We start from the raw sequence: 15,233 nt of genomic DNA, 5'->3' as shown, positions 1-15,233 counted from the left end.
ACCAAAATTTTATAATTTTTAATTTTAAGGGTTTATAATTTTTCATTATAATAAATCTTTTTTTTAAATTTACTAAAGAAGGCGGGTTTAGTGGCGGCCTCTTTTGCAAAGATTCAGAAAATTTAATTTCTTCCTGTTCGAATATATTTAAATCTCCGAATTCCAGATCAATCTTTTCAGAAAGCGCTAACCTTTTAAGCGCTGATAATAAAAGTTTAACTAAATCGGAAGAACTAATTGATTTTGAAAAAGTTTTTTATATATATTATATTATAAGCTATTTCTTATCTTTTTGTCTTTATTAATTTAAAATTTAGTCTAAGGAAGTTTTATAATATTTATTTTTAGAAAGTATTTACTATTTGATTATATTTTCTATAATTTTTAATTTTGATAAGTAGATTTTTATTTTTGGCCTAATAATTATTATAAGACAATTTCTGCTTATTTTTTATATTCAAAACTGTCAATTGTTAAATCTAATTTAAAGAGTAAATTAATTATTTTTATTTTTAATTTAAATTTCTTTTATAACTTTTAAATGCATAAATTATATTTATTTTAAATTTTTGGCATTTTATTAATTGAACTTTTTTTTATCAATTTAACTAACTTATTATTATATATAAAGTAAAGTTTTTATATTGTATATTGTTTGAGAGTTTGAATTTAGAAGAATTATCTTTTAATTGATGGTTATAGTGAACTTTTGGCTAAACATAAAAAGTTTATATTTCAGTTAATAAAAAGAATTAATTGTGGATTTTTATATGTAATTTTTAAGGTAATTTATTAATTTTTATATATTTTTTTACCTTTTTTGAAATTTTTAGTGAAAATTTAGTTTTATATTAAAATAATCAACCTTTTTTAGATTAAAATAAGAACTGGTTAAATTTTTTTTAAAGTCTAGATTTTACTTTTCTTACTTTTTATATAAATTTTATAAATACTTATTGTAGTTCAATTCTATTTTTTTATTTTTTATTTATAAAAGGAGTTTTAGTTATAAAGAATGTAATTTTTAATTTTTTACGAGGAAATTTAGTTTTAAAAAATAAGTAAATATAGAAATAAAAATAAAAAAGAATTACATGAAGGAAATATATTAAGGAAGACGTGATAGATGTTGATAAATATTATTTTAAAATTATTATAAGCAGTATTAATAAAAGTTTATAATACTAATAAATATATATTAACTATAATAAAAAAATCAATTTAGCCGTTTTCTATCTTTTTTTTAAAAATCTTCTGTAAATAATTATTTTTAGTAAAATTTAAAAAATAAGTTGTAAAAACTAACAAGTTTATAAAAAGATGGTATTGCACAGAAAAGATTTTTTACTAATTTATTTTTAGTTAACATTAATATCATAAATATTAAAATTTATATTTATTAAGAGAAAAATTATACTTAATATTGAAAACAGTTTAGTAAAAAAATAATAATTTATTTTTAGGAATATATAAAATAATTTTAAAAGTTACTTTGAAAATCATTTATTTTTTTGTACTTAAAATATAATTATATTAAATTTTAAGAAGAAAAGAAATTAAAAGTATAATACTCTACGTATAGATAGATTTTAATAGTTATATTATATATAATTAGTTTTTTTTAGATTTAAAGAAATTTAATTTATTATTATTAATTTATTTTAAAAAATTAAAAATTTAGGTTTTTCCTATTTCTATGTTTTTACTTTCATTATAAATTTATTTTATAATTATTACATTTAATTGTTTATATATTTTTTTTATTAATTTAAGAAGAGAAGTTTGTTAAAATGAGTAATACTATATTGTTAGGCATTTTAGTATAAATGTTTTTTTGCCTTAAAAAATATAAATTACTTTTGATTTATTTTTTGAAGTTATCAATTTTTTGTTATTATTTTTAATTTTTTTGTAATTTTCTTTTAAAATAATTTTGCAAATTTTTTTTTTTATAGAAATTAATTTTTGCTTTTTTAAATTTAGTTTTTAGTTTTATATTTTTTATTATTAATATTATATTAGATTTAAATTTAAATTCTTTTTTAAGTTTAAATTTTTTTATTATAGTGATAGATATTATTATAATTATTATTTTTGAATTAAGATTGGTAAATCTTTTTTAAGTTCGTAAATTTTTTAAATTTATTAATTTGTTTTTATTGTTTTTTGATTTTAGTTATTATTTTTTATCAGTTGCCATATAAAGTTTTAAATTTTTGAATCTGTTTATTTTTCTTTTGATTTTAGTTTTAAATATTAAAAAAAACAAAACTTATTATTATTTTTGTTGTAAAGTTTGTAAATTATTAAAGTTATTTATTTTTTTTATAATTTTAATTATATATTATGCAAATTTCATATTTTCATCGTAAAACATTAACATAAGGTTTATTTTCTTTTAAAGAAAATTGCTTAGCTAATAATTATATTTTTATTATTTATAAAATTTTCCACTTATTTTATTAGTATTATTATTAGTACAAATTTATTGTATATTGTTTTTCAATCTTTATAGGAATTTATTATATATTAGTAAATAGTTCACTCATGTATAATAAATAATTTTTATAATTCCCCGAATTGTGCTTTATATTTTTTATATAATAAAAAAATATAAATTTATATATATATATAAAAAGTATTCCGAAGCGAATAGTAAAGCATCGAAAGATACAGAACCGACTTCCTTTCTTTACGATCATGGTAGTCTCTATAAATTTATTTTCGATTATTAAAAAATTATATTGCACTTTTAATTTTTTTTATAAACATTATTATTGATAGTACTAAAAGATGTTTGTAAACAAGAAATGAAGACCGGAGAAGAAGACGAGGAAAGTTTATTATCGGTTTTCATATTGTTTTTGTTTACTTATTATTTTTATTAATTATAATATATATACATATTATTTATATTATTAAAGTTTTTTCCACTTCTCCTAATTTCCACAAAAAAAATTTTTTTACTTTTTTTTTATATTATTTTGTTTTGTTTTCAAGTAAATTTTATTTACGGTTTTAATATTGATTATAATCATTTTATTATAAGAAAGTTACATATATTTCTATTATATTTACTTTTTAATCATTTAAAACAAAATATAACGTTTTATTTTTTTAATATTCTTTACTTATTTTATTAGTATATTAATTTTATATATTTTATACCGCACTTGTTTCGTTTATTATTAATTGAAATAAATTAATTTCATTTTTTTACTATTTTTTATAATTATTATTTTTTAATAAAATTTATTGTTTTCCATATTGATTATAATATTTTTATTATTAAATGTAACGTTTTTATCAATTATACTTTATATTTATGGTTTTATTTTTTACTTATTAATATTACCTTAATTTACCTTTATTCTATTACCATTATTATTTTGTTTTTCAAGTGTTCCTGTAAACTTTTTCGTTTGAAAGACGATCAAAGTTGGGCTTGTTTGGGCGACTGCATTATTAAAGTTAACCGAACTAAAGCGCTTCCTTTTCGCTCGAGAATTGGTTTCTGCTATAATATATTTTTTATTTATTATTATTTTTTATATTTCCTAACAGTTTGCCGTTCTAAAAATGTTAAAAAGTTACTGCTAAACGCTAACATCTGTGCGGGAATGGGCGTTCGGAAAGCGAATCTTCGAAACATCGTATTAACTTTATTTGAGTCGACCATCGAACCCGGCGCGACTGTCCGATATCGCCTTCAGACTTACCTTGTTCGGGTGTTTTTTTTTTAATGTAGGAAAGAAAAAAAATTTTAGTAATATTTTGATTATAATTTAGGCAAACGCGCAAGATACTGAAAAGTTTTATGATACCATTATAACTTTAATTTCAGATAAAAAAGAAAAAGAAAAAGAAGAGAATAATAAACACGAAAACTTTGAACAATAATAAATAGAAGTAGTTAAAATTTATAATAAAGTTTATTATTATAAGTTCGTAATTTTGGCAAGGACGGGAGAACACTTTTCATTGGTGGATGCTTTTAGGGAATCTTTTATTACTGCGATCACTTCTTTTTCTGAATGGCTGGCAGCCCATTCGATATACTTAAGCAAAGACCACCCGAGGTGCACGTGAGGCGCCGTATATTTTTCTGGCGCTCGACTCAATATGTAATGCGCCACGTTGACCGCCCCGAGCGTCTTGCTTAAGCGGCTGTTGTCCAGTAGCTCCAGTTCAGACGAGAAAAGGTTTTTTACACCAATTAATAGCCCGTGCGCCAAGTAAACGTGATGAACGCGGCGTGAAACGGGGGCAAGCATGATGTTCATTACCCTTTCAAAAAGTGAAATGTCGCCAATAACATTGCTTTCAGGCCGGGAATCAGACGGGAGCAGACAGATAGTTAGAATAAAAAACTCGCAGCAAGCCACTACTAACTTTTTCCTCCACGAGAGTAGAAGTTCAGGAGGCTCAAAGCGGGAAAGAAACTTTGCCTCATAGTTTTCTACAAACGCCTTTAAATTTATAATATACTCGGACTCGCCTGCAATAGGCGCATCGTAGTCTTCCTTGTGCATTTTTAGTATAAGACTTTTCATATAGGCGAGAGTGGCCTCGAACAAATGGGTGAGTATATGTGTTACTGCTTGCTTAATGTTAGTCAACATGCTCGTAAAGGAACTTTTGTAGCAGGGGAATTCAGCTTCTTTAGCAAAAAAATAAAATACTCTGAGAGCTTTAAAGTATATGTTTGCTACTGCTATTACGCGTATCTGCAGGGAGGAGGGGCTCGTGTCTATTGCTGCGTATGCCTCTTTTCTTTCAGGAGTGAATGTTTTCAATTTTTTTAGAAGAGAGTCAAAACTTATGGTTATGGAATCGACTATTCCTTTAAAGAGATCAGGCACTTTTTTTGAGTGTCGTAGTGCTCTTAAAGAGGTGTGAAGCAGCTCAGTCACGTTGTCGTTTATAGTAGAAAGACTTTTCTGCTGTGCAACTCCAGAAGTGATATTGTTAACATTTACAAGAAGTCGATCATTAAAAAGAGACAAAAAACTTTTCTCAAAAGCATTTGGAAAAGAAATTTGCATAAGGAAGGAGCCAAGAGTTTGAGCAAGTTTGGGATAATCAGTTTCAATCTCTTTTTTTAAATTAGATGTTTTTATAAGATCATCTAAGGAGGCAAATAACGTTTGGCAGCCATACTTTTGGAAATTTTCAGCAAGAAAATAAGTCTTATCAGAATAGTTTTTTTTAGAATCTTCTCTATTAAAAAGAATAACCTTATTATTTAAGGCATCTTCAATAAAATTTAGCTTTTTAATGGATTCATTTAGAGTTTCTACCAGTTTATTCAAGTGTTTCCAGAAGTCATCTACTTTAAGTTCTGAAGAAATACGCTTTTTAACTTTTTTAAGAAAAGAAATTTTAAATTTCTCTTCTATATCCACCACTATACCCTCAACTTTTTTAAAGTTTACAAGAATCGTAAGCGCCTTTGTAATATCTCCTTTTTCATAATTACGTACTCCATTTAACAGTTGATCTGTAGCAGCTTTTAAAATCTTCTCTTTTTCTGCGTTAACTGCAATGATAATAGGATTTATTACCTCTATAGTAGTAACTTTATCTAAAGGAAGTTTTTCGATCTCATGAATGCACTGAGCCTCTAAAAATACATTAATTCTTGGCTTAAAATAAAAAAAATTATACATAACTTACTTCTAACGTCATCTACTCCCTCCTCGAGCTTTTTAGAATTTATTAAAATTAAAAGTCTAAATTAAATTTTCTTGAGTTTAAAATTTTGAGATTAAACTTTCTATAATAAAACCTCCTCACTGTTCTTAATAACTCCGAGGCATTGTGAAGACGTTGAATTTTTTTATATAATTGAGAAATTTTCTTGTATGAATTTTCTATATCTTTTTTAACTTCTTCTTGCGTTTTATACAAACTTTCTACTGTTTTAAAAATTATTTGAGAGTTGTCATCCAAAGCTTCTACTTTTGATGCTTGATTAAGCAAAATATCATAATTTGTAAAAACCTAACCTTAACCAGTTAATACTGTTACAAAAAAATTTCAAGTTAAGATACCTCCCGCTTTAACTTTTGTTCAAGTTTTACTTGGAACTCATTTAGGCTCTCCAGCAAAATAACCATATCCTCCGTGGAGGAAACCTTAAAGAATTGGATATCTTTACAATACACAATGGGGCTCTTTAACGAAAAAGAAAGCTATAAAGTAATATACGTTTTGAAAAAGTAACTTCTGGTCAAAATTTTCCTTATAAAATTGGTTAAAATTCTCTTCGAAACTATTTTTTTTTTGAGAGAGAGAATCCTTAATAAAAGATTATATATTAGCTACACCGCGCCATTAGTTAGAGCGTTACCATTAAACTTTTGTGTTTCCTCAAGTTTCCTTAGCTGGGTTATTTGAATGAGAAGCAAGTAAAGAGTATTTGAAACTTCTTTATCGAGCTGGATTAAAATAGCTCCTTAGCTTAAGATTTCGTATAGCGAAACCCGTATTGGTTTGTAAAGGTTTTTATATAAAACTTCTAAAACAGGGCGCTTGCTTAATTTAAAATTGTCGTATTATACTTTACTTTAAGCTCCTTTAAAATAAGCTCCAGAAAGCAATAATAATAGTAAGTTTGCAACCGTTAGTCTTTTTATTGAGCAATCTTGAATATTGTAAGTATTTTTTCCCACTCTCTTTGGGTTTATGTCTAAAATTATAAAGTAAAAGAAGCTTTAAAAAATAAGAAAATTGGGTTACCAACTTACATGATTGATAAAGAAGTTATATATTTACTGACTTTCTAGAAAACTAAGCTTAACTATGGCTAAATAAAAATTTGTTACTGGGATAAAATTAGGTTTATTTTATATTTATATATAGCGTTTCCTGGCACTCGTTCAAGTTAAAAATATAGCTTTGTAAACTAGCAGTTATTTTTTCTCATAAACTAAATTTCATTAAACTTCTAGTTGTTTGAGTAAAGCTGCAATATTTTAGATTGCAAGGATTATTACTCTAAATGAGTTCAAAATAATTACTTATATTTTTAAGAATATGCTACTGCCGTGATTATGAGCCAGAAAATGTTTTGTCTATATAAATATTGTTTGGCAAGCGTAACATTGAGTTTGCATAGCTATTTATTTAAATTTTTGTTTTATTATTTTGTTAAATTTTTAATACTTTACGTTATAACAAATTTATATTTAATTGATATAAAAAAAATTAATACATTTTGTTATCAGTAATTAAATATCAAGAGTAAATTTTATAACTAAAATTATAAATAAACATTTTTGAAAAGTTTTATTTATAACTGTTATCATTATAAAATTTTTTACTCACAATCTGGGCGGTATAACAACGCTGGCCATTTTATTTTACTACTTTCTGCCAGTGACTACAGCTCAGCTTTGATTTAGTTGGTTTAAACAATTTTTATTACGACAATCGCAAATTCTAATATACTTCATCTTATATGCAAGCTTCTAAACAGTTATTTAATTTGTTCTGATTTCACATAAGAGTCTGAATCTGTTACCTTTGTTATAATAAAATTCCTGCCGCTTAACTTTATGAATATTCCAGTTTCTATAGCCTCTTGGTTTTAACCCCTTTATTCTCGTGCTTGCAAAGTTTTGAATTAAAGTCTTTATTTTTTTGTTAGAAGCCCTTGCTTGTTTACTTTTTAATGTCCGACTATTACATTTTTAAGTTATTAGTAACTTTTATTTCTAGGGTAATATATATTTAAATTGCAATAGACCTACTGTATTAGTCTTCCAAAATACCTTTCCCCAGTTATTATCCCTATTAACCTCAGTAGATAAAAAGCCCGCCTCCTTAGGTAACTTAAATGACTTGTATAATTAACGGCAACTATATCAAAGAGGCTGAGCCCTGTATATAACAAATACTTTTTACGCTATTTATTTATATTAAATTAAAGACTAGTTGTAGTACTCTTTATCCTAAGAGAAGTACATTTTAATTTTTTAGCATAATTTTAAGTGCATATAGGCTGAAATACTAGTTTAGATTAACCGCAACATCTAAAGGAAATGCAACGAACTGGGAAAGATTAACACGTTTTAAGCGTACACAGGCTCGACACTACCTGATGAAATATATGTAAGGTTTAAACTAAAGTCTGTCTACACGGTTTTCCTTTAAATCGACCTATGCGATCCTTTTTTGAACTGCCGGACCGTGGGTAGCAAACAAGCAAAGAGTGAAAAAAACACCCACCCGAACAACTACAGGCAAAAAAAAGAGGAGCTTAAAGAGAAAAACCCTGACATTTTTTTTTATGACGCCACAGTGAGACCCACACTCTTCATAGACCGCCTCTGTCATGACTCCCTCGAAGGACTGAAAAGCGGAAATTACCGGGCTGGCCCCCGGCCATTCCGTCATGGTGGAAAACCGCCAAAAAAAAACAACAACGAGAGGAGAGACAGCCCAAGGCACACGACCCAAGGCAACCCGGAGACACTAGCCAGCACCACCGCAAGCCAGGCACCCTCCCCCTCCCTCTCTCCCGGTTAAAAGTTTCGCACCAAAGAAGGGAGCCGACCCCCGACCCACCAAACGTAAAATTATATATATACACAAAAAATTAATGACTTAAACGCACGTGATTAATTTAATGTATCAATTAAATTAGGTGTCAACTAAATTGTATGCTGTAAGATCATAATAGACACCACCCTATTACTACCTTTATGATGGGAAAGTTGTGCAAGGCCCCTAGAGCCCAAACCCTCTGGGATTCAACACTCGGGAAAGTCAGAGAGATAAAAGTTGTTTAAGTGTACCTATATAACGAAAGTGATGTGCATAAAAAAAGGCTACGAGGGCAAAACGAGACTTAGGAAAAGAAAAGTGTTTTTAATTAAGCTACCCCCTATAAGTATTTATAATACTTTACAAGCGTCTTTTCCACTCGTGGTGGGAAGCAAAAAAAAAGATTACCACGACTTATCATATTGGTGGCAAGAGGTTGTCAAATGAGAGTTAAAATCCAGAAGGTATCAAATTTTCTCTTAAGCCTGGAAAGTTTAAAACTCCGTGTACTTGCCTGCTTCTGGGAAGCAAACCCGTGTCCCTACAAAGCATTGGACTCTCAACCTTATTACAAAAACTAATACTATCTGTTTATTTAATAATATTACTAGTAAAACTGTACTTTAAGATATTAAGATCCATTGCAGCTTCCTAAAGAAACGCCCTTAGCTAGGAGAGATTGACCCGTTAAAGGGGTAGGCAACACTAGTTACCACGTTAAAAGCTTAACTTTACTTATGAAAATAACGTTCAGAAGACTCATAGCATTGTAATTAAGCATAGCAAAACATTGTTGATCAGCCTTTTAAAAACTTACGTATACAAATTTTAGTTGCCCTGCCTTACTATAACGAAAAAGCAACATCTTTAAAAGAGGAGGGATCAATCTAACATGAGTTTCAAGTGCAGACTATTGAGGAAAAGAACCCAGTTCAAAAGTTTTAACCCAAATTACCATTTTTAGGCAATTTTATGGTTACTATTGATAATTTCATTTTATTGTTAGTATATAATGAAGATTCACTAAAAATAAACCGGCAGTCGTGTTAATTTTTTTTAGTGCTTTTTTTGTTTTAGTCACCTCTGTACATCTATATATATATATCTGTTTACAATTAATTTTAAAGGGCTTAAAGTTTTAGATACCGGTCAGTAAAGGTTTAAGTACCCTAACACAGACGGTTTACTTTCTGACTCAAAAAAAAATCAAAGTCTGTAAGGAAAGCTAAAAACCATAATATAATTATAATTTTACAAGACATATAACTACAATACTGGCATTCCAGTAGTTCCCAAAATTTTTATATCGTTTTTTTAACTTAACAAGCGAGCAAATTCGTAAGAAATGAGAGAAACCATCTCTAAATGGAAGGTATTACTTTGTAACAACACATATTTATTTTTAACTAAGTAATATACAAAATATAAACCTTTTTTTGGCCCTTTTAGTTTTGGTTTATAATATATATTTTTTTTAATAACCAGTACAATTTTTTTTATGCGGTTATTCTTATTTGGACATAGTCGTAATTGTCTTTTTAATACTAGACATCACTGTTGTCAAAAGAAAAAAAATATATCTTTAGAAGTATCAAGTCGGGGTTTCTACCACTCACTATACTACTATACTATTTAGGAGTTAAACTATTACCTTAGAGTCTAACAAAAAGAAAGAAGTATTTAAAGCGACTGTTTCATCGTCACATTACATAAGAATTTATTAAGAGAAACTTACATTAAGCGTTAATATAAAGCCCTTCTTAAAAAACTACAACTACAAGATTGAAATAATATTTGTACTAAACAGTTAAAAAACTTCGTGAAGATGTGTAGCAGTTTGGAATTGTATCAATATGCCTATGTTTAGCCTGCTACTTTACAAAAGATAACACACTAAACTTTTCGAGCAGATAAATATATTTAAATCTATAACCTAATAGAAAACACTAAAAGCTTTCAATAAGCTGAAAGTAATAAACAGCTAGCAAAAGTGTTGACAACCCATCAATATATTTCACTTGATTACCTTTTGTATTTTTTTATTAAGACTAGTTTATGTTTAATGTAAATAAATAATACTGTTACAATAATTAGTTCGTTTAATAATGGTTAAATTGCGTCAGTAGTTCATACAACGCTTTTTTAGAGAGATTTTGGTGTTATTTGTAATCATATGTTAGAAAGAAAAGGAGTTTTTAAATTCTTATATTTTGCTAATATCTAAGAAAATTTTATAAGAAAAAAGAAAGTAGTCCTAATCAAATAGTTTATTATATCATAAGCTGTTTGAATTCTTTTAAAAATTATTACTTTTTGGTGTTCTTGCAGGTCTAATAAATGCATGTAAACAAAATTATAAAGTAATCTATATGTTATATCGAAAAAGCATACATTGAGGCAGCTAACATGTCTTAAACCCGTTAAGGTATCTTTGTCAAAAGCCGGCCACCATAAAGGAACAGTACCTGTAGGCCATTGTAAAAATTTATTTGTATTTAATTGCAATATAGTAAACCTTGAGCTAAAAGAAATTGATAAGGAAGTCTTTTACATATTAATTTTAACTTTCTACTTGCATAAATATATGATTTCTTCTTATAACTGTTTTTAGACGTTGACAACTTTATGTTACGACAAAATATGCTATTAAGTTCAATTTCTCTATCAAGTAAACATGATTCTTGTTTAAAATGCTCTTCCTTTTTATTATGCTTACTTAATCCTTCCTCATTAAACTCTAACTCCATGGAAGGGTAAACTTCGTCATTCTCTAATATGTTCATAATGAGATTGAAAATTCTTACTCTTTTTTAGATTACCAAGTAAGTCTTTTTTTTCAAATTGTAGAAGGTAGTCGATCTTATATCACTGCTGGCTTCGCTTGCTAAAAAGCTTAACAAAAAAGGATGGTTAAAAAAAAAAAATTAAGATTATTGGGTGTACACTAAAAGTCTACAAAAAATAATGTGTTGATTGGTTAAAAATGCGTATTAAATTTTTTCAGCTTAAAGCAACTTAGCCCACCGGTGGTAATTTCCGACTACAAGCAGTGTACTGATTTAAAAAGTTCTAATTTTCTGAAGTTTTCTAAAAGAATTAAGCCAGAAAAAATAACTATATTTTAAATGGATTTTTATATATACCAAGTTATTGAATTTATTAAAACTTGGATTAAAATTTTTATAACTATAAATTAGTGATTCAGCGTTGAATCTAGGAGTCCATCTGCAAGGCTAAATTTCTATTAAAAGCTCTAAACTTAATAAAAATTCTATTTGATGTAAAACAAAATTAATTTTGTAATAAGTTATAAAAAGATCTTCTTGTTTCCAAGCATCAAATATCAAAGTATTACTATTTTGAAAGTAGAAAATCGCCATTAAAGTTAGCGTATAACTGCATCCAGACCATTTTTTATTACATGCAATAAATTACGAGGGAATGAGGGTACTCAATTGTAAGATATTATTCTACGGCCTTCTTAGGTTACTTAAAAAATATAATTAACTAGTTGAAACTAGAGGTAGACCTGCGTAGTTAACTGCTGTAAATCGTTTCATAGTAGGGTTCCTCTTAGTAAAAGTTAAATAAAATAAACATTACCTCAATAATTAAGCTACTCCGCTAGATGTGTTCAGCCTAACTTGGAGATTTTTGCGGAGTAGAACTTAAAAAAAAGAGGTCTTTGTATTAATTATACAATTTGGGTTTAAGTTGTAGACTTATTAACATACTTTGTTTTCCATTAGGTGTGTACGCTACTTGAATTAATGATTTTTAAATTTAAGTTATTATTTATTAACTATGATTAGCTCCAAATTTATAAAGTTATAAGGATTTATTTTAATTTCTTATAATAAATTTTTTAATAAAAAATGTAATAAATAAAAGCACTTTAGAAATCGTAATTGCTAGGCAACTCTGCTTTAGCGCGTATTAATTAAAAATAGAAAACATCATGGTAGACTCAACTATTTTTATAATAGTTGTTAAATATAACTTTTTAAAATTACCTTGTAGGGCACAAGAGTCTATTTTTGAAGCTATATATCCATGAAAACTAAAATTTACTTTAAGTAGAAAGCCTTCATCGGTCCATAAAACTAACTTTACGAATTAGGGGGAGTATCTCGAATATTTCTATTAAATTTGGTTATTAAAAAACTGAAAAGCTCGGAATACGATTTTTTAGATGCATATGCTCAAATTAATGTCTAAGAGCATTTCTTCTTTTTTAGTTTTGCTTTGTGCGTAAGCTGTTACTCACTACAGATTAAGGTTATTTCTACGAAGGTGGTGGGATGATACCAAAAGAATAATTATATAAACATCTATATATATATATATATAACTTTATTAATTATAAGACAGTAAAAAGAAGATAATAGAAGAGAGTACAACAGTACAGAGCACTGGAGCAAGAGGAGCACCCAAATTTTATTAAGAGAAACAAATTAAACGTCTACTCGAGTATGGAGAATTTATATTCCTGCATAAAGCCATATACACTAACTTAAGGGCTGAAAGGAATAGTTGAATAGAAAAAGCTGGCCAATTATAGGATAGGTAGAACCTTACAGAAAGAATCACTTAACGAGACAAACAGCAAGCTGTAATGCCTGTCAAAATCTTCAACAGTCCGAAAATTATAAATATTTTACAATAATTAAAAAACGTAATGATTTATGAAAATATAATAGCGCCTAAAGGTATGAATTTAATAAAATTATAAAAGATATTAACTTACTATTAAGGAGTACACAGAACAAGAGATTAAACAAAAGTAAACAAGGTTTAGTATAAATAAGCTAGCCACACTTATAAAATAGAAAGAATAGAGTTCGACACCAAAGAGAAGTTAGGAACAAAAACAACTCAGAATAAATAAATGCTATAAAGCTCAAAATTAATATGTTAAATATGTCAAAACTTAAAAGACAACACTAAAGCACTTAAAACATTTACAGCACCAGATATTTTTTACAATAAGCTTTGCCTTAGGAACCTGATTGTAATATTTGTGAAAAAATGTTATTAGAATGGCAACCAGTTATACGTGTGTGTATAATGAGATAATCGGATTGGAAAGTTATAACGCTCAAAAGAATGTTGCGTCGGCCTGTAAAGTTCGATAATACTTATTAATAACTAATTTTACGTCGGATTTATCTACATAAATTTATAAATAATATTTTTTAATAGCTTAATTCTCACTAGAAGGAGACATTGTGAACGAAGGAATCAACTTTTTGTATCGGTAAAAGCGCGGCTTTACTTTTACAACTTTTAGAACAGGCGTAACTATTTTAGATAATTCTACACTAGCTAGAGGTATGGAAAAAAAAATTTAAGCAAGTCAAAATGAATCTATGACTTTATTAAAAAAAAATAGGGGCGTACAACCAACCTCTTTAGGATTTTTTTTTGAAACAGGCGTAATTAGTTCCGCACTTGACCAGAGGTACGCAACAAATAGCTGCACTTCTTTGGCAAAAACTTTGCAAGAGTAACTGCTAGGAAGGCTAGCACTCCTTGTTTAGATCGTTTAAGCAGAAGAAAGTTAAAAGATCTACAAGTTAATTGCCACTTTTCAGATGTATAAAACGATTTACAACTAACTTTGCTTAATATAAACTGCTTTAAAGCATATTTTTCAGTAACTTAATTTCGAAATTGACCTATTTTAATATTTACAAACATCTCACTTTCTTGGAAAAAAGCTTTTTTTGACTTGCGAATAAAACTGTTCTTTTTGTGGGTAGTACAAGCCATGTAGGGTCATCTGTGTTTACTCGGAATTTGTTATTGATTCAGCATAAGCTATATTCATCTTCGCGTAAGTCATTTTTTTAACTTTATAGCGTTTTCATTTTGGAAAATTAAACTATTATAAACGGCAAAATGCTTCTTCAGCGAGTAGCAAGTATCAATAATTAAAAAAGAACAAGCTTTTTTTTTAAGCTTTTTTTATAGAGCTAACCTTTGTAAATGGTACCTTCTGAATTAGATCCTATTAACAGTTAATAAAGTAGATCCTTTTAATTACAGTAGTCGGATTAAATCTTTACTAGACTAGCCCTTTGTGCAATTAAAGCTACCACTTAAAATTTTAAAATTTCTTCTTCGCCTTAGCAAGTTACAATAATCAATAAAACGCACTTATCACCAAATCTAATTTTATATTTGTAACATATTAAAAAGTTTAAGCAAGGTTCGTATTCTAACGCATAATTTTCAGAAAGTTGTATATGAAAAAGATATGGAAAACAAAATGTTGATAATAATAATATTGGAAGCATATTTTTCTTTCCAAACACAATGGAGTACTAATTGTTTGGATTATCAACTCATTAAGGGGCCACATAACTTTTAATTTTTATTAATACGGACTTTTAGATCGTTTGAATTTTATTTTATAAATTTTTTTTATAAATTTAGTAATTAAAAGTAAATAAAAATCTTTAAACCGTGCTAGAAGTACAAAATTCTTTACTAATTAATAATCTTTTTTAAAAAAGAACTTCATAATTCAAACTAATTTAATTCTTTTTTTCTAAAACACAACCTATTTAATGTAAATAACATAAATTTATTAATAACTTTAATAATTTACTAGAATGGCTGGTTATCATCTTTTTTAAAATTTTAATTTAAACTTTATTATTTGATTACTTTTTTAAATT

The 15,233-nt window shown here is 27.1% G+C and overlaps 1 long non-coding RNA gene across 1 annotated transcript; it reads left to right on the top strand.

Moving 5' to 3' along the window:
* The first annotated feature begins 110 nt into the window (after nucleotides 1–110).
* Nucleotides 111–3,875, top strand: LOC135121047 (uncharacterized). The gene is made up of 6 exons (XR_010278838.1): nucleotides 111–251; nucleotides 2,640–2,703; nucleotides 2,785–2,849; nucleotides 3,402–3,510; nucleotides 3,565–3,728; nucleotides 3,790–3,875. It is a non-coding gene; the product is annotated as an uncharacterized LOC135121047 (long non-coding RNA).
* The last annotated feature ends 11,358 nt before the right edge of the window (nucleotides 3,876–15,233 follow it).

This window comes from Zophobas morio, unplaced genomic scaffold (assembly GCF_036711695.1).
Source record: "Zophobas morio isolate AGI-343-1 ecotype UQ-CSIRO unplaced genomic scaffold, CSIRO_AGI_Zmor_V1 ptg000478l, whole genome shotgun sequence".
NCBI classification, from domain to species: Eukaryota; Metazoa; Arthropoda; class Insecta; order Coleoptera; family Tenebrionidae; genus Zophobas; species Zophobas morio.
Note: the sequence above shows the minus strand (reverse complement) of the source record. Positions and strands in the feature narration are given on the sequence as shown.